The sequence below is a fragment of the Arachis hypogaea genome, chromosome 5, assembly GCF_003086295.3.
Source record: "Arachis hypogaea cultivar Tifrunner chromosome 5, arahy.Tifrunner.gnm2.J5K5, whole genome shotgun sequence".
NCBI classification, from domain to species: Eukaryota; Viridiplantae; Streptophyta; class Magnoliopsida; order Fabales; family Fabaceae; genus Arachis; species Arachis hypogaea.
The window spans coordinates 53,050,431-53,066,729 of record NC_092040.1 but is presented as its reverse complement, the minus strand read 5'-3'; positions in this window follow the sequence as shown (position 1 = coordinate 53,066,729).

The window sequence follows — 16,299 nt, the reverse complement described above, 5'->3', positions numbered from 1 at the left end:
CAACATATTTCTCAGTGCTGCAAATCAAAGTAACATTGTTCCCTCTTTTATAAATTTCAGTAATTTCACTTTTAATCCAATTAATCCTTGTTGACATCCTAACTAAGATCAATAAAGTAAATATTGATTGCTTCAAACCAATAATCTCTGTGGATTCGACCCTTACTCACGTAAGGTATTACTTGGACGACCCAGTACACTTGCTGGTCAGTTGAACGGAATTGTGCCCACTCATACCAAAAATCCTACAATAAATATATTGATGCTATATTGATGTGATCACAATTTCGTCCACCAAGTTTTTGGCGCCGTTGCCGGGGATTATTGAGTTTGGACAATTGAAGGTTTATTTTATTTCTTAGATTAGGAATAATTTATTTTGCGTTTTTATTCTTAATTTTCGTGAGTTTTAGTGTCTTGTTCTAAGTTTGGTGTCAATTGCATGTCTCATATTTTTCTTTAAAATTTTCGACTTGTGTCTTTGTTCTTCATTGATTTTCAAGTTGTTCTTGTTTATTTTTCTTGTTTGATCTTGAGTTTTTCTTGTTCTGTATCTTTTCTTGTTTTTCTTTTACTAATCCAAAGCATTAGTCTTTCAAAAAGAATATACCTGCCCAGAACAATTGTTACCTTTTCTGCCCATTTGGCTAGAATAGAAGGGTCATATTCTTGACAAGGGAGCACCAATACTTTTAAAAATCTTTTTCAAAAATAATTTTTCTTGATTTAATCTTGTGCCAAACTCCAAGTTTGGTGTTTTATTATTAATTTTTATAATTTTCGAAAATTTTCTTAAAGTTTTCTAAAAATTTTAAGTTTGGTGTTCTTTCTTTTGTTCTTGGTGTTCTTGTGAATCTTCAAGGTGTTCTTGAGTTTTTCTTGTGTCTTGATCTTAAAATTTTTAAGTTTGGTGTTCCTTGGTGTTTTCCCTCCAAAAATTTTCGAAAATTAAGGAGCATTAGATCTAAAAATTTTAAGTCTTGTGTCTTTTGTGTGTTTTTCTCTTTCATCATAAAATTCAAAATTCAAAAATTTTTTTTTTCTAACTAATTTTGAACATTTTTTTTCGAAAATCTTTTATAAAAATTCAATTTTCAATTTCAAAATATTTCCACTTTCTTTTATTTATTTCGTTTTTATTTTATAAAAAAAAATTTAATTTTTATAAAATAAATAATATCAACATATATACTCTTTCTTTTGGTCCAACATGGAAGCACCTATGAATGAACAGTCCAAGAGGACTCTGGGGTCATATGCTAACCCCACTACTGCTTCATATGGGAGTAGTATCTGTATACCTTCCATTGGAGTTAGTGGCTTTGAGCTGAATCCTCAGCTCATTATCATGGTGCAGCAAAACTGCCAGTATTCTGGTCTTCCACATGAAGAACCTACAGAGTTTCTGGCACAATTTCTGCAAATTGCTGATACAGTACATGATAAGGAAGTGGATCAGGATGTCTACAGATTACTACTGTTTCCATTTGCTGTAAAAGATCAAGTTAAGAGGTGGTTAAACAACCAACCTAAGAACAGCATAAAAACATGGAAACAGCTGTCAGAAAAATTCCTGAATCACTATTTCCCTCCCAAACGGATGACACAGCTAAGGCTAAGCATCCAAGGCTTCAAACAAGGAGATAATGAATCCCTTTATGATGCATGGGAGAGATACAGAGAGTTGCTAAGAAAATGCCCCTCTGAAATGTTTTCGGAATGGGTGCAATTAGACATCTTCTACTATGGGCTTACAGAAAAAACTCAGATTTCTCTAGACCACTCAGCTGGTGGATCTATACATATGAGAAAAACAATTGAAGAGGCTCAAGAGCTTATTGATACAGTTGCCAAAAATCAACATCTGTACTTAAGCAATGAATCTTTCAGGAAAGAAGAAGCTAAAACAGTAACTGCAGAACTCAGTCCAGTGGATCAGGCTAATGAGTTTAATCAGCAATTAGACTTTCTAACTCAGCAGCTAGCCGAATTCAAGGAAATGTTACAGGAAACAAGAATGGCTAACAGGAACATGGAAGTACAATTAAAGCAGACAGAAAAACAACTGTCAAGACAAATAACAGAAGAATGTCAAGCAGTTCAATTAAGAAGTGGGAAAACATTAAATACCTCACTTCAAAGCAGCAGGAAACCAAGAAATAAACAAGTGGATACTCAAAATCCTCCTGAAGACAGTCCGAGCCCAGAAAGGGACAAAGCTGGTGCTGAACGCCCAAACCATGCTCATTCCTGGCGTTCAACGCCAGAAACAAGCATGGATCTGGCGTTGAACGCCCAAAAGAAACATGGTTCTGGCGTTCAAACGCCAGAAACAAGCAGGGAGGTGGCGTTTAACGCCACCCCAGCTTCCACCCCTGGTATTCAAACGCCAGTGGGTGATCAGTCACATACAAGTGCTGATAACAATCCTTCTAAAAAGGCTTCCCAACCCACTTCTGTAGGTAATAAACCTGCAGCAACTAAAGTTGAGGAATACAAAGCCAAAATGCCTTATCCTCAAAAACTCCGCCAAGCGGAACAGGATAAGCAATTTGCCCGCTTTGCAGACTATCTCAGAACTCTTGAAATAAAGATTCCGTTTGCAGAAGCACTTGAGCAAATACCTTCTTATGCTAAGTTCATGAAAGAGATATTAAGTCATAAGAAGGATTGGAGGGAAACTGAAACAGTTTACCTCACTGAAGAATGCAGTGCAGTCATTCTAAAAAGCTTACCTGAGAAGCTTAAAGATCCTGGGAGCTTTATGATACCATGCACATTAGAAGGTGTTTGTACCAAGCAAGCTTTATGCGATCTTGGGGCAAGTATCAACCTAATACCTGCATCTACTATCAGAAAGCTTGGTTTAACTGAAGAAATCAAACCAACCAGGATATGTCTTCAACTTGCTGATGGCTCCATTAAATACCCATCAGGCGTGATTGAGGACATGATAGTCAAGGTTGGGCCATTTGCCTTTCCTACTGACTTTGTGGTGCTGGAAATGGAGGAGCACAAGAGTGCAACCCTCATTCTAGGAAGACCTTTCCTAGCAACTGGCCGAACCCTCATTGATGTCCAAAAAGGGGAAGTAACCTTGAGAGTCAATGAGGAAGAGTTCAGGCTGAATGTTGTTAAAGCCATGCAACATCCAGACACCCCAAATGACTGCATGAGTGTTGATATTATTGACTCTCTGGTAAGAGAGGTCAATATGGCTGAGAGTCTCGAATCAGAGCTAGAGGAATTTAGACTCAATGCTTTCGAAAATGCAAAGATTTACAAAGAGAAAGCGAAAAGATGGCATGATAAGAAATTGTCATCCAGAGTCTTTGATCTGGGGCAGAAAGTTCTGCTATTCAATTCTAGGCTCAGATTATTCCCTGGGAAATTAAAATCCCGGTGGAGAAGTCCATATGTCATTACAAACGTATCACCATATGGATACATAGAGCTTCAGGATAATGACTCTAACAAAAAGTTCATTGTTAATGGACAAAGAGTCAAACATTATCTTGAGGGCAATTTTGAGCAAGAATGCTCAAAACTGAGACTTGATTAAAACTCAGTCCAGCTAATGACATTAAAGAAGCGCTTGCTGGGAGGCAACCCAGCCAATCACAAAATTTAATTTTATTCGTATTAATTAATTAATTATTTCTTTACAGGTTTGAGTCCAAGTATCTTCAAAAGGTGAAATAGCAATTGGTTGAAGTCACAGAGTTACAGGGAAATTTGGAAGCTCACTGGCATGAAAAAGCCAGTAAGAAATACTTTGGGCGTTAAACGCCCAAAAGAAGCTCCCACTGGGCGTTTAACGCCAGTAAGGGTAGCCATCTGGGCGTTAAACGCCAGAAAGGAGCATCTTCTGGGCGTTAAACGCCAGAAAGATGCACCTTCTGGGCGTTTAACGCCAGTTTGCTAGCATCCTGGGCGTTTAACGCCAGGATGGTGGGGAGGAGGTAAAATTCGTCTCTCTTTACAAATTTTCTAATTTTTTATGTTTCAATTCATGTTTTCTTGCATAAACATGTTTCAAATTATCATCCCTCAAATCAAATTAGTGTTCTAAAAATCCTAATTTCTAAAATCCCTTTTTCAAAAATTATCACATGTATCTTAATCCATAAAAACAAATTAATTTTCAATCCAATCAAACTCTTTTAAGTTTGTTTTAAAAACTCAATTATCTTTTTAAAATCTTTTTCAAATCTTTTTCAACTCATCTTATCTTTATTTGACAATGCCTTTCCTTCTACTCCTCTCCTTTCCTTTCTTTTGCTTGAGGACAAGCAAACCTCTAAGTTTGGTGTGATTTGCCATGATCACTGAGCTAAAACTCATTAAGACCATGGCACCTAAGAGAACAGGAAGAGCAAGGATGTGAACTTAAGGGAGCTGGAGCGTCAGAAATTAATTCTTGAAGGCACCCCACAGACTAGAGGAACATCCACTTCCCAAAATACAGGTTGTTAAGTTCTAATTCCAGCTTTAACTCTGTGATAGTATTATTTTAGAAATTGACCTTAGAAGATATTTAGTAGTAATTAGGATGTCTATTTTGATTTTATTTCCAATTAAGCTATAATTTATTTTTCTCATCATCATTAGGCATGAATAAAGTAGTAGATTTTCTTTTAGAATAAAGAAGTAATTTATATTTTTCGAGTTCTTAATAATAAAATTTATAATTAATTATATGTGGTGGCAATACTTTTTGTTCTCTGAATGAATGCTTGAACAGTGCATAATATGTACTTTGAATTTGATGAATATTGGCTCCTGAAAGAATGAGGAACACGAAAAATATTGTTGATGATCTGAAAAATCATGAAATTGATTCTTGAAGCAAGAAAAAGCAGTTCAAAAAAAAAAATAATAATAATAATAATAACACAATATTCACAAGCCATGGGCACTAGCCAAGAGTAAAAAAAAAAAAGGGATCCAAGGCTTTGAGCATCAATGGATAGGAGGGCCCAAGGAAATAAAATCCAGGCCTAAGCGGCTAAACCAAGCTGTCCCTAACCATGTGCTTGTGTCATGAAGGTCCAAGTGAAAAGCTTGAGACTGAATGGTTAAAGTCGTGATCCAAAGCAAAAGAGTGTGCTTAAGAGCTCTGGACACCACTGACTGCACACCATAGATTAAGGGTGTGGAGCTCTGCTGTACCTCAAGTATTAATGAAATTCTATCTTCTTTTATTCAATTCTCTCTTATTCTTATTCCAAGATATTCATTCGTACCCAAGAACATGATGAATGTGATGAGTCAGATTACCCTCATTATCATTCTCACTTATGAATGCGCGTGATTGACAACCATGTCCGTTCTACATGCAACAGAGCTTGAATGCGTATCTCTTAGATTCCCCAACAGAATCTTCGTGGTATAAGTTAGATAGTTGGCGGCATTCATCTGGATCCGGAAAGTCCAACCTTGTCTGTGGTGTTCCGAGTAGGATCCTGGGAGTCCGGAAAGTCCAACCTTGTCTGTGGTGTTCCGAGTAGGATTCCGATCATGAATGACCGTGACGTGCTTCAAACTTTAACCTGCTGGGCGTTGGTGACAGACGCAAAAGAGGGATTCTATTCCAGTAGGAGCGGGAACCAACCGGTGATTAGCCGTACTGTGACAGAGTGCGTTGCATAGTTTCACTGCGAGGATGGGATGTAGCCATCAGCCACGGGTGATGCCTCCAGACTGGTTAGCTGTGCGAGTGACAGCCGCACAGGTTATTTCCCCGTGAGGAATGAAAGTAGCCACAGTTGATGGTGAACCCCTATACAAAGCTTGCCATGGAAAGGAGTAAGAAGGATTGAGTAGAAGGAGTAGGAGAGCAGGCGTCCTTGGGCTCTACAGCATCTCCATCCGCTTATCTGAAATTTCCACCAATGAATCTGCATAAGTGTTCTATCCCTTTTATTATTCCTTTTTAATTATTATAATTACAATTCCTCTTTTTCTGCCTGACTGAGATTTGCAAGGTGACCATAGCTTGCTTCATACCAACAATCTCTGTGGATTCGACCCTTACTCACGTAAGGTTATTACTTGGACGACCCAGTACACTTGCTGGTTAGTTGAATGATGAGCGGATATTTTATACGCTTTTTGGGGGTAATTTCATGTAGATTTTAGCATGTTTTAGTTAGTTTTTAGTAAAATAATATTAGTTTTTAGGCAAAAATCATATTTCTGGACTTTACTATGAGTTTGTGTGTTTTTCTGTGATTTCAGGTATTTTCTGGCTGAAATTGAGGGAGCTGAGCAAAAATCTGACTTAGGCTGAAAAAGGACTGCTGATGCTGTTGGATCCTGACCTCCCTGCACTCGAAATGGATTTTCTGGAGCTACAGGAGTCCAAATGGCGCGCTCTCAACGGCGTTGGAAAGTAGACATCCAGGGCTTTCCAGCAATATATAATAGTCCATACTTTGCGCAAGGATAGACGACGTAACTTGGCGTTAAACGCCAAGTTCATGCTGCTGTCTGGAGTTAAACGCCAGAAAAACGTCATTATCCGGAGTTGAACGCCCAAAACACGTCATAACCTGAAGTTTGACGCCAAGAAAGGCCTCTACACGTGGAAAGCTTTAGTCTCAGCCCCAGCACACACCAAGTGGGCCCCAGAAGTGGATTTCTGCACCAATTATCTTAGTGTATTCATTTTCTGTAAACCTAGGTTACTAGTTTACTATTTAAACAACTTTTACAGACATATCTTGCACCTCATGACATTTTCAGATCTGAATTACATACTCTTTGACGGCATGAGTCTCTAAACCCCATTGTTGGGGGTGAGGAGCTCTGCAGCGTCTCGATGATTTAATATAATTCCTTTGTTTTCCATTCAAACACGCTTGTTCTTATCTAAGATGTTCATTCGCGCTTAACTGTGGAGAAGGTGATGATCCGTGACACTCATCACCTTCCTCAATCCATGAACGTGTGCCTGACAACCACCTCCGTTCTACATCAGACTGAATGAATATCTCTTAGATTCCCCAACAGAATCTTCGTGGTATAAGCTAGATGGATGGCGGCATTCATGAGAATCCGGAAAGTCTAAACCTTGTCTGTGGTATTCCGAGTAGGATTCCGGGATTGAATGACTGTGACGTGCTTCAAACTTTAACCTGCTGGTCGTTAGTGACAGACGCAAAAGAGTGATTCTATTCCAGTAGGAGCGGGAACCAACCGGTGATTAGCCGTACTGTGACAGAGTGCGTGAGCATAGTTTTCACTGCGAGGATGGGAAGTAGCCACTGACAATGGTGACACCCTACATAGAGCTTGCCATGGAAGGAACCTGCGTGTGAGAAGAGGATTTCAAGGAAGAGTTGAAATCGGAGGACAAAGCATCTCCAAAACTCCAACATATTTCTCAGTGCTACAAATCAAAGTAACATTGTTCCCTCTTTTATAAATTTCAGTAATTTCACTTTTAATCCAATTAATCCTTGTTGACATCCTAACTAAGATCAATAAAGTAAATATTGATTGCTTCAAACCAATAATCTCTGTGGATTCGACCCTTACTCACGTAAGGTATTACTTGGACGACCCAGTACACTTGCTGGTCAGTTGAACGGAATTGTGCCCACTCATACCAAAAATCCTACAATAAATATATTGATGCTATATTGATGTGATCACAATTTCGTCCACCATTGAACGAGATTGTGAAGAAAATAAACAATGCCCTCAGAGTATACATCTTTTATAAATACATACAAGTGATCACAATTTCGTCCACCAATTTAGTAATTAAATAATTAAATAGAAGAAGAAAAGAGAAGGAAGATTTCGAAAATAATTTTTGAAAAAGAGGTTAGTAATTTTCGAAAATCAAAGACAAAATATAATTAAAATTAAAATTTAAAACAAAAAGAATTTTTGAAAAAGAGAAGGAGAATTTTCGAAATTTAGAGAAGGATAGGTAGTTAGGTGGTTTTGAAAAAGATAAGAAACAAACAAAAAGTTAGTTAATTGATTGAAAAAAGATTTGAAATCAAATTTTGAAAAAGATAAGAAGATAAGAAGTTAGATAAGATATTTTGAAATCAAATTTTGAAAAAGATAAGACAAAAGATAAAAAGATATATTTGAAAAAGATATTTGAAAAAAAAAATTTAATTTTAAAAATTACTTAACTAACAAGAAACTACAAGATAAGATTCTAGAATTTAAAGATTGAACCTTTCTTAACAAGAAAGTAACAAACTTCAAATTTTTGAACCAATCACATTAATTGTTAGCTAATTTTCGAAAATTTGATAAAAAGATAAGAAAAAGATTTTGAAAATATTTTGAAAAATATTTTTGAAATTTTCGAAAATGCTAAAAAAATGAAAAAGATATGATTTTTGAAAAAGATTTTGAAAAGATAAGATTTTTAAAATTGAAATTTTGACTTGACTTGTAAGAAACAACTAATTTTTAAAAATTTTTGACCAAGTCAACCCAAAATTTCGAAATTTTAGAGGAAAATAAGGAAAAGATATTTTTGATTTTTAAATATTGAATGAAAAACACAAAAACTTGGTGGACGAAATTGTGATCCATATTCTCTTCAAGTTGTTTGTCTTTGTATGAAATCATTATTATGGCACTGGTTGAATTCACAACTCCGTTCAACTAACCAGCAAGTGTACTGGGTCGTCCAAGTAATAAACCTTACGTGAGTAAGGGTCGAATCCACAGAGATTGTTGGTATGAAGCAAGCTATGGTCACCTTGCAAATCTTAGTTAGGCAGATTAAAATAGTTTTATGGGTTTTTGAAAATAGAAATAATGAAAGGGATAAAGATACTTATGCAGATTCATTGGTGGGAATTTCAGATAAGCGGATGGAGATGCTGTAGAGCCCAAGGACGCCTGCTCTCCTACTCCTTCTACTTAATCCTTCTTACTCCTTTCCATGGCAAGCTTTGTATAGGGGTTCACCATCAACTGTGGCTACTTTCATTCCTCACGGGGAAATAACCTGTGCGGCTGTCACTCGCACAGCTAACCAGTCTGGAGGCATCACCCATGGCTGATGGCTACATCCCATCCTCGCAGTGAAAACTATGCAACGCACTCTGTCACAGTACGGCTAATCACCGGTTGGTTCCCGCTCCTACTGGAATAGAATCCCTCTTTTGTGTCTGTCACCAACGCCCAGCAGGTTAAAGTTTGAAGCACGTCACGGTCATTCATGATCGGAATCCTACTCGGAACACCACAGACAAGGTTGGACTTTCCGGACTCCCAGGATCCTACTCGGAACACCACAGACAAGGTTGGACTTTCCGGATCCAGATGAATGCCGCCAACTATCTAACTTATACCACGAAGATTCTGTTGGGGAATCTAAGAGATATACATTCAAGCTCTGTTGCATGTAGAACGGACATGGTTGTCAATCACGCGCATTCATAAGTGAGAATGATAATGAGGGTAATCTGACTCATCACAATCATCATGTTCTTGGGTACGAATGAATATCTTGGAATAAGAATAAGAGAGAATTGAATAAAAGATAATAGAATTGCATTAATACTTGAGGTACAGCAGAGCTCCACACCCTTAATCTATGGTGTGCAGAAACTCCACCGTTGAAAATACATAAGCAAAGAGTTCAGGCATGGCCGAATGGCCAGCCCTCTCTAATGTGATCACAGGATCAAAATACAATCCAGGATGTCTAATACAATAGATAAATGTCCTATATATACTAGACTAGCTACTAGGGTTTACATGAGTAAGTAATTGATGCATAAATCCACTTCCGGGGCCCACTTGGTGTGTGCTTGGGCTGAGCTTGATGAATTCACGTGCTAAGGCATATCTTGGCGTTGAACTCTGAGTTATGACGTGTTTTGGGCGTTCAACTCCGGATCATGACGTTTTTCTGGCGTTTAACTCCAGACAGCAGCATGAACTTGGCGTTCAACGCCAAGTTACGTCGTCATTCTTCGAATAAAGTATGGACTATTATATATTGCTGGAAAGCCCTGGATGTCTACTTTCCAACGCCGTTGAGAGCGCGCCAATTGGAGTTCTGTAGCTCCAGAAAATCCATTTCGAGTGCAGGGAGGTCAGATTCCAACAGCATCAGCAGTCCTTTTGTCAGCCTTCTTCAGAGTTTTGCTCAAATCCCTCAATTTCAGTCAGAATTTACCTGAAATCACAGAAAAGCACACAAACTCATAGTAAAGTCCAGAAATGTGAATTTAACATAAAAACTAATGAAAACATCCCTAAAAGTAGCTCAAACTTACTAAAAACTATATGAAAACAATGCCAAAAAGCGTATAAATTATCCGCTCATCACAACACCAAACTTAAATTGTTGCTTGTCCCCAAGCAACTGAAAATAAAATAGGATAAAAAGAAGAGAGTATACTATAAAGTCCAAAATATCAATGAATATTAATTTAATTAGATGAGCGGGACTTGTAGCTTTTTGCTTCTGAACAGTTTTGGCATCTCACTTTTTCCTTTGAAGTTTAGAGTGATTGGCTTCTCTAGGAACTTAGAATTTCAGATAGTGTTATTGACTTTCCTAGTTAGGCATGTTGATTCTTGAACACAGCTACTTTATGAGTCTTGGCTGTGGCCCTAAGCACTTTGTCTTCCAGTATTACCACCGGATACACAAATGCCACAGACACATAACTGGGTGAACCTTTTCAGATTGTGACTCAGCTTTGCTAAAGTCCCCAGTTAGTGGTGTCCAGAGCTCTTAAGCACACTCTTTTGCTTTGGATCACGACTTTAACCACTCAGTCTCAAGCTTTTCACTTGGACCTTCATGACACAAGCACATGGTTAGGGACAGCTTGATTTAGCCGCTTAGGCCTGGATTTTATTTCCTTGGGCCCTCCTATCCATTGATGCTCAAAGCCTTGGATCCTTGCTACCCTTGCCTTTTGGTTTTAAGGGCTATTGGCTTTTTCTGCTTGCTTTTTCTTTCTATTTTATATTTTTTTTTTCGCCATTTTTTTTTCTCTTTTTTTTTTCACTGCTTTTTCTTGCTTCAAGAATCAATTCATGAATTTTTCAGTTCATCAATAACATTTCTCTTTGTTCATCATTCTTTCAAGAGCCAACAATTTTAACACTCATAAACAACAAGATCAAAAATATGCACTGTTCAAGCATTCATTCAGAAAACAAAAATTATTGCCACCACATCAATATAATTAAATTAAATTCACTAATAATTTCGAAAATTATGTACTTCTTGTTCTTTTGAATTAAAACATTTTTCTTTTAAGAGAGGTGAAAGACTAATGGATTTTATTCATAGCTTTAAGGCATGGTTTACACACTAATGATCATGAAGTAGAAACACAAAAACATAGATAAACATAACACTTAAAAACCGAAAACAGAAAGAAAATAAAGAACAAGGAATGAATCCACCTCTTAGTGGCGTCTTCTTCTTGAAGGACCAATGATGTTCTTTAACTCTTCTATGTCCCTTCCTTGCCTTTGTTGCTCCTCTCTCATAGCTCTTTGATCTTCTCTTATTTCTTGGAGAGTGAGGGCGTGTTCATGGTGTTCCACCCTTAGTTGTTCCACGTTTTGGCTCAAGTCTTCTAAGGAGGTACTGAGTTGCTCCCAATAGTTGTTGGGAGGAAAGTGCATTCCATGAGGCATTTGTTGATGAACTTCCTCATGTTCTCCTTGGGGGCCGTGAGGGACTTCCCTTGTTTGCTCCATCCTTTTCTTGGTGATGGGCTTGTCTTCTTCAATGGAGACATCTCCATCTATGATAACTCCAGCTGAATAACATAGATGGCATATGAGGTGGGGGAAGGCTAGCCGTGCCATGTATGAAGGCTTGTCAGCTATTTTGTAGAGTTCATTGGCTATGACTTCATGAACCTCTACTTCCTCTCCAATCATGATGCTATGAATCATGATTGCCCGATCCACAGTAACTTCAGATCGGTTGCTTGTAGGGATGATGGATCTTTGGATGAACTCCAGCCATCCTCTAGCTACAGGCTTGAGGTCCAGTCTTCTTAGTTGGACTGGTTTGCCTTTGGAGTCTACTCTCCATTGGGCGCCTTCCACACAAATGTCCATTAGGACTTGGTCCAACCTTTGATTGAAGTTGACCCTCCTTGTGTAGGGGCGTTCATCACCTTGCATCATGGGTAGATGAAACGCCAACCTCACATTTTCCGGACTGAAATCTAAGTATTTCCCCCGAACCATTGTGAGATAGTTCTTTGGATTCGGGTTCATACTTTGATCATGGTTCCTAGTGATCCATGCATTAGCATAGAACTCTTGAACCATCAATAATCCGACTTGTTGCATGGGGTTGGTTATGACTTCCCACCCTCTTCTTTGGATCTCATGTCGGATTTCCGGATACTCATTCTTTTTGAGTTTGAAGGGGACCTCAGGGATCACCCTCTTCTTTGCCACAACATCATAGAAGTGGTCTTGGTGGCTCTTGGAGATGAATCTCTCCTTTTCCCATGATTCGGAAGTGGAAGCTTTTGCCTTCCCTTTTCCTTTTCTTGAGGAAACTCCGGTCTTGGGTGCCATTAATGGTGAATGAAAAATAAAAAGCTAGGCTTTTTACCACACCAAACTTAAAATTTGCTCGTCCTCGAGCAAAAAGAAAAGAAGAGTAGAAGAAGAAGAAGAAGAAAATGTGATTAGAGAGGGAGAAGGGGGTTCGGTTATGTATAGAAGAAGGGGTTATGTTGTGTGAAAATGAAGAAGAAAAGGGAGGTATTTATAGGGAGGGGGGAAGGGTTAGGTTTCGGCCATTTTGGGTGGGAATGGGTGGGAAATTGAATTTGAATGTAGTGGGGGTAGGTGGGGTTTATGGGGAAGAGGAGGTTGATGTGAGTGGTGCATGGGGTAATTGGGAAGAGAAATTGATGTGATTGGTGAAGGTTTTTGGGAAGGGTGACATTGAGAATGAGATTTGGATTAGGAGAGTGTGAATAGGATTAAAAGAAAAGGTAGGTGGGGATCCTGTGGGGTCCACAGATCCTGAGGTAGGGATCCTGTGGGATCCACAGGTCCTGAGGTGAAAAGAAATACCATTCCTTCACCCTATAGGCGTGTAAATTGCCTTCATGCACCATTCTGGCGTTCAAACGCCCATTGGTGCATGTTCTGGGCGTTAAACGCCCATGTGATGCTTGATTCTGGCGTTGAACGCCATTTTCAAGCTTGTTTCTGGCGTTCAGCGCCAGATTGTCCTCTGCGTGCGCATCCTGGCGTTAAACGCCAGGATGTAGCTTGTTTTGGGCGTTCAGCGCCAGGAAGATGCTCTGTTCTGGCGTTGAACGCCCGCCAGATGCATCTTCTGGGCGTTGAACGCCGGCCCGCGCGTCCTCCAGGGTGAAAAATTTTTTTCTTCTGTTTTTGACTCTGTTTTTAATTTTTTTGATTTTTTTCGTGACTCCTCATGATCATGTACCTAATTAAACATAAAAATAACAAAGAAACAAAATAAAATAAAATTAGATAAATAAAATTGGGTTGCCTCCCAACAAGCGCTTCTTTAATGTCAATAGCTTGACAGTGGCTCTCATGGAGCCACAGAGCAATCAAGTCAATGTTGTCTAGTCCCAACACCAAACTTAGAGTTTGGATATGGGGTTTGAACACCAAACTTAGAGTTTGGTTGTGGCTTCACAACACCAAACTTAGAGTTTGACTGTGTGAGCTCTTCTTGACCTTGAACTGAGAGAAGCTCTTCATGCTTACTCTCTTTTGTCACAGAGGGATTGCCATGTGCTTGAAACACAAGGTATTCTCCATTTAATTGAAGGACTAACTCTCCTCTGTTGACATCTATCACAGCTTCTGCTGTGGCTAGGAAAGGTCTTCCTAGGATGATGCATTCATCATCCTCCTTCCTAGTATCTAGGATTAGGAAATCAGCAGGGATGTAAAAGTCTTCAACTTTCATAAGCACGTCCTCTACTATCCCATGAGCTTGTCTCACTGACTTATCTGCCAATTGCAGTGAGAACAAAGCAGGTTGCACCTCAATGATCCCTAGCTTCTCCATTACAGAGAGTGGCATAAGGTTTATCCCTGACCCAAGATCACACAGAGCTTTTTCAAAGCTCATGGTGCCAATGGTGCAAGGTATCAAGAACTTGCCAGGATCTTGTCTCTTTTGAGGTAGAGTTTCCTGAATCCAAGTATCCAAATCACTAATGAGCAAGGGAGGTTCACTTTCCCAAGTCTCATTACCAAATAGCTTGGCATTCAGTTTCATGATAGCTCCTAGATATTGAGCAACTTGCTCACTAGTCACATCTTCATCCTCTTCAGAGGATGAATAATAGTCAGAGCTCATGAATGGCAGAAGGAGATTTAATGGAATCTCTATGGTCTCTGTATGAGCCTCAGATTCCTCAGGATCCTTATTAGGAAGCTCCTTCTTGCTTGGAGGACGTCCCAGGAGGTCTTCCTCACTGGGATTTTCGTCCTCCTCCTCCTTTGTGCATTCGGCCATGTTGACTAAGTCAATGGCTTTGCACTCTCCTTTTGGATTCTCTTCTGTATTGCTTGGGAGAGTACTGGGAGGAGTTTCAATAACTTTCTTACTCAGCTGGCCTACTTGTGCCTCCAAATTTCTAATGGAGGATCTTGTTTCATTCATGAAACTGAAGGTGGCCTTTGACAGATCAGAGACTATATTAGCTAAATTAGAATTATTTTGTTCAGAGTTCTCTGTCTGTTGCTGAGAAGATGATGGATATGGCTTACTATTATTCAGCCTATTGCGTCCACCATTGTTAAAACCTTGTTGAGGTTTTTGTTGATCCTTCCAGGAGAAATTTGGATGATTTCTCCATGATGGGTTATAGGTATTTCCATATGGTTCACCCAGATAATTAACCTCTGCCATGGCAGGGTTCTCAGGATCATAAGCTTCTTCAGAAGCTACCTCTCTAGTACTGTTGGATGCATGTTGCAATCCATTCAGATTTTGAGAGATCATGTTGACCTGTTGAGTCAACACTTTGTTCTGAGCCAGTATGGCATTCAGAGCATCAATTTCAAGAACTCCCTTCTTCTGAGGGACCCCATTATTCACGGAATTCCTCTCAGAGGTATACATGAACTGGTTGTTTGCAACCATGTCAATGAGTTCTTGAGCCTCTTCAGGCGTTTTCTTCAGGTGAATAGATCCACCTGCAGAATGGTCCAGTGACATTTTCGAAAATTCAGAGAGACCATAATAGAATATATCTAATAGGGTCCATTCTGAAAACATGTCAGATGGACATCTCTTGGTCAGCTGCTTGTATCTTTCCCAAGCTTCATAGAGGGATTCACCATCTTTTTGCTTGAAGGTTTGAACATCCACTCTTAGCTTGCTCAGCTTTTGAGGAGGAAAGAATTTATCCAAGAAGGCAGTGACCAGCTTATCCCAGGAGTCCAGGCTATCCTTAGGTTGTGAATCCAACCATATTCTAGCTCTGTCTCTTACAGCAAAAGGGAAAAGCATGAGTCTGTAGACTTCAGGATTAACTCCATTCGTCTTTACAGTATCACAGACTTGCAAGAATTCAGTTAAGAACTGATAAGGATCTTCAGATGGAAGTCCATAAAACTTGCAGTTTTGTTGCATCAAAGCAACTAGTTGAGGCTTAAGCTCAAAGTTATTGGCTCCAATGGCAGGAATGGAGATGCTTCTTCCATCAAATTTGGATGTTGGCTTTGTGAAGTCACCAAGCATTCTCCTTGCATTATTATTATTATTTTCGGCCATCTCTTCCTCTTGTTCGAAATTTTCTAAAAGGTTGCCTCTGGATTGTTGTAATTTAGCTTCTCTTAATTTTCTCTTCAGAGTCCTTTCAGGTTCTGGATCAACTTCAACAAGAGTGCCCTTTTCCTTGTTCCTGCTCATAAGAAAGAGAAGAAAACAAGAAAAGAAAAAGGAATCCTCTATGTCACAGTATAGAGATTCCCTCAGGTTAGTAGAAGAAGAAAGAGGTAGAAGAATGAAGAAGGATGAAGAAGAATTCGGATGAAGAGAGGTGAAGAGAAGTGTTAGTAGTTAAATAATTAAATAGAATAAGAGAAGAGAAAGAAATTTTCGAAAATAATTTTGAAAAAGAAGGATGTAATTTCGAAAATTAGAGAAGGATAGGTAGTTAGGTGGTTTTGAAAAAGATAAGAAACAAACAAAAAGTTAGTTAATTGATTGAAAAAAGATTTGAAATCAAATTTTGAAAAAGATAAGAAGATAAGAAGTTAGATAAGATATTTTGAAATCAAATTTTGAAAAAGATAAGACAAAAGATAAAAAGA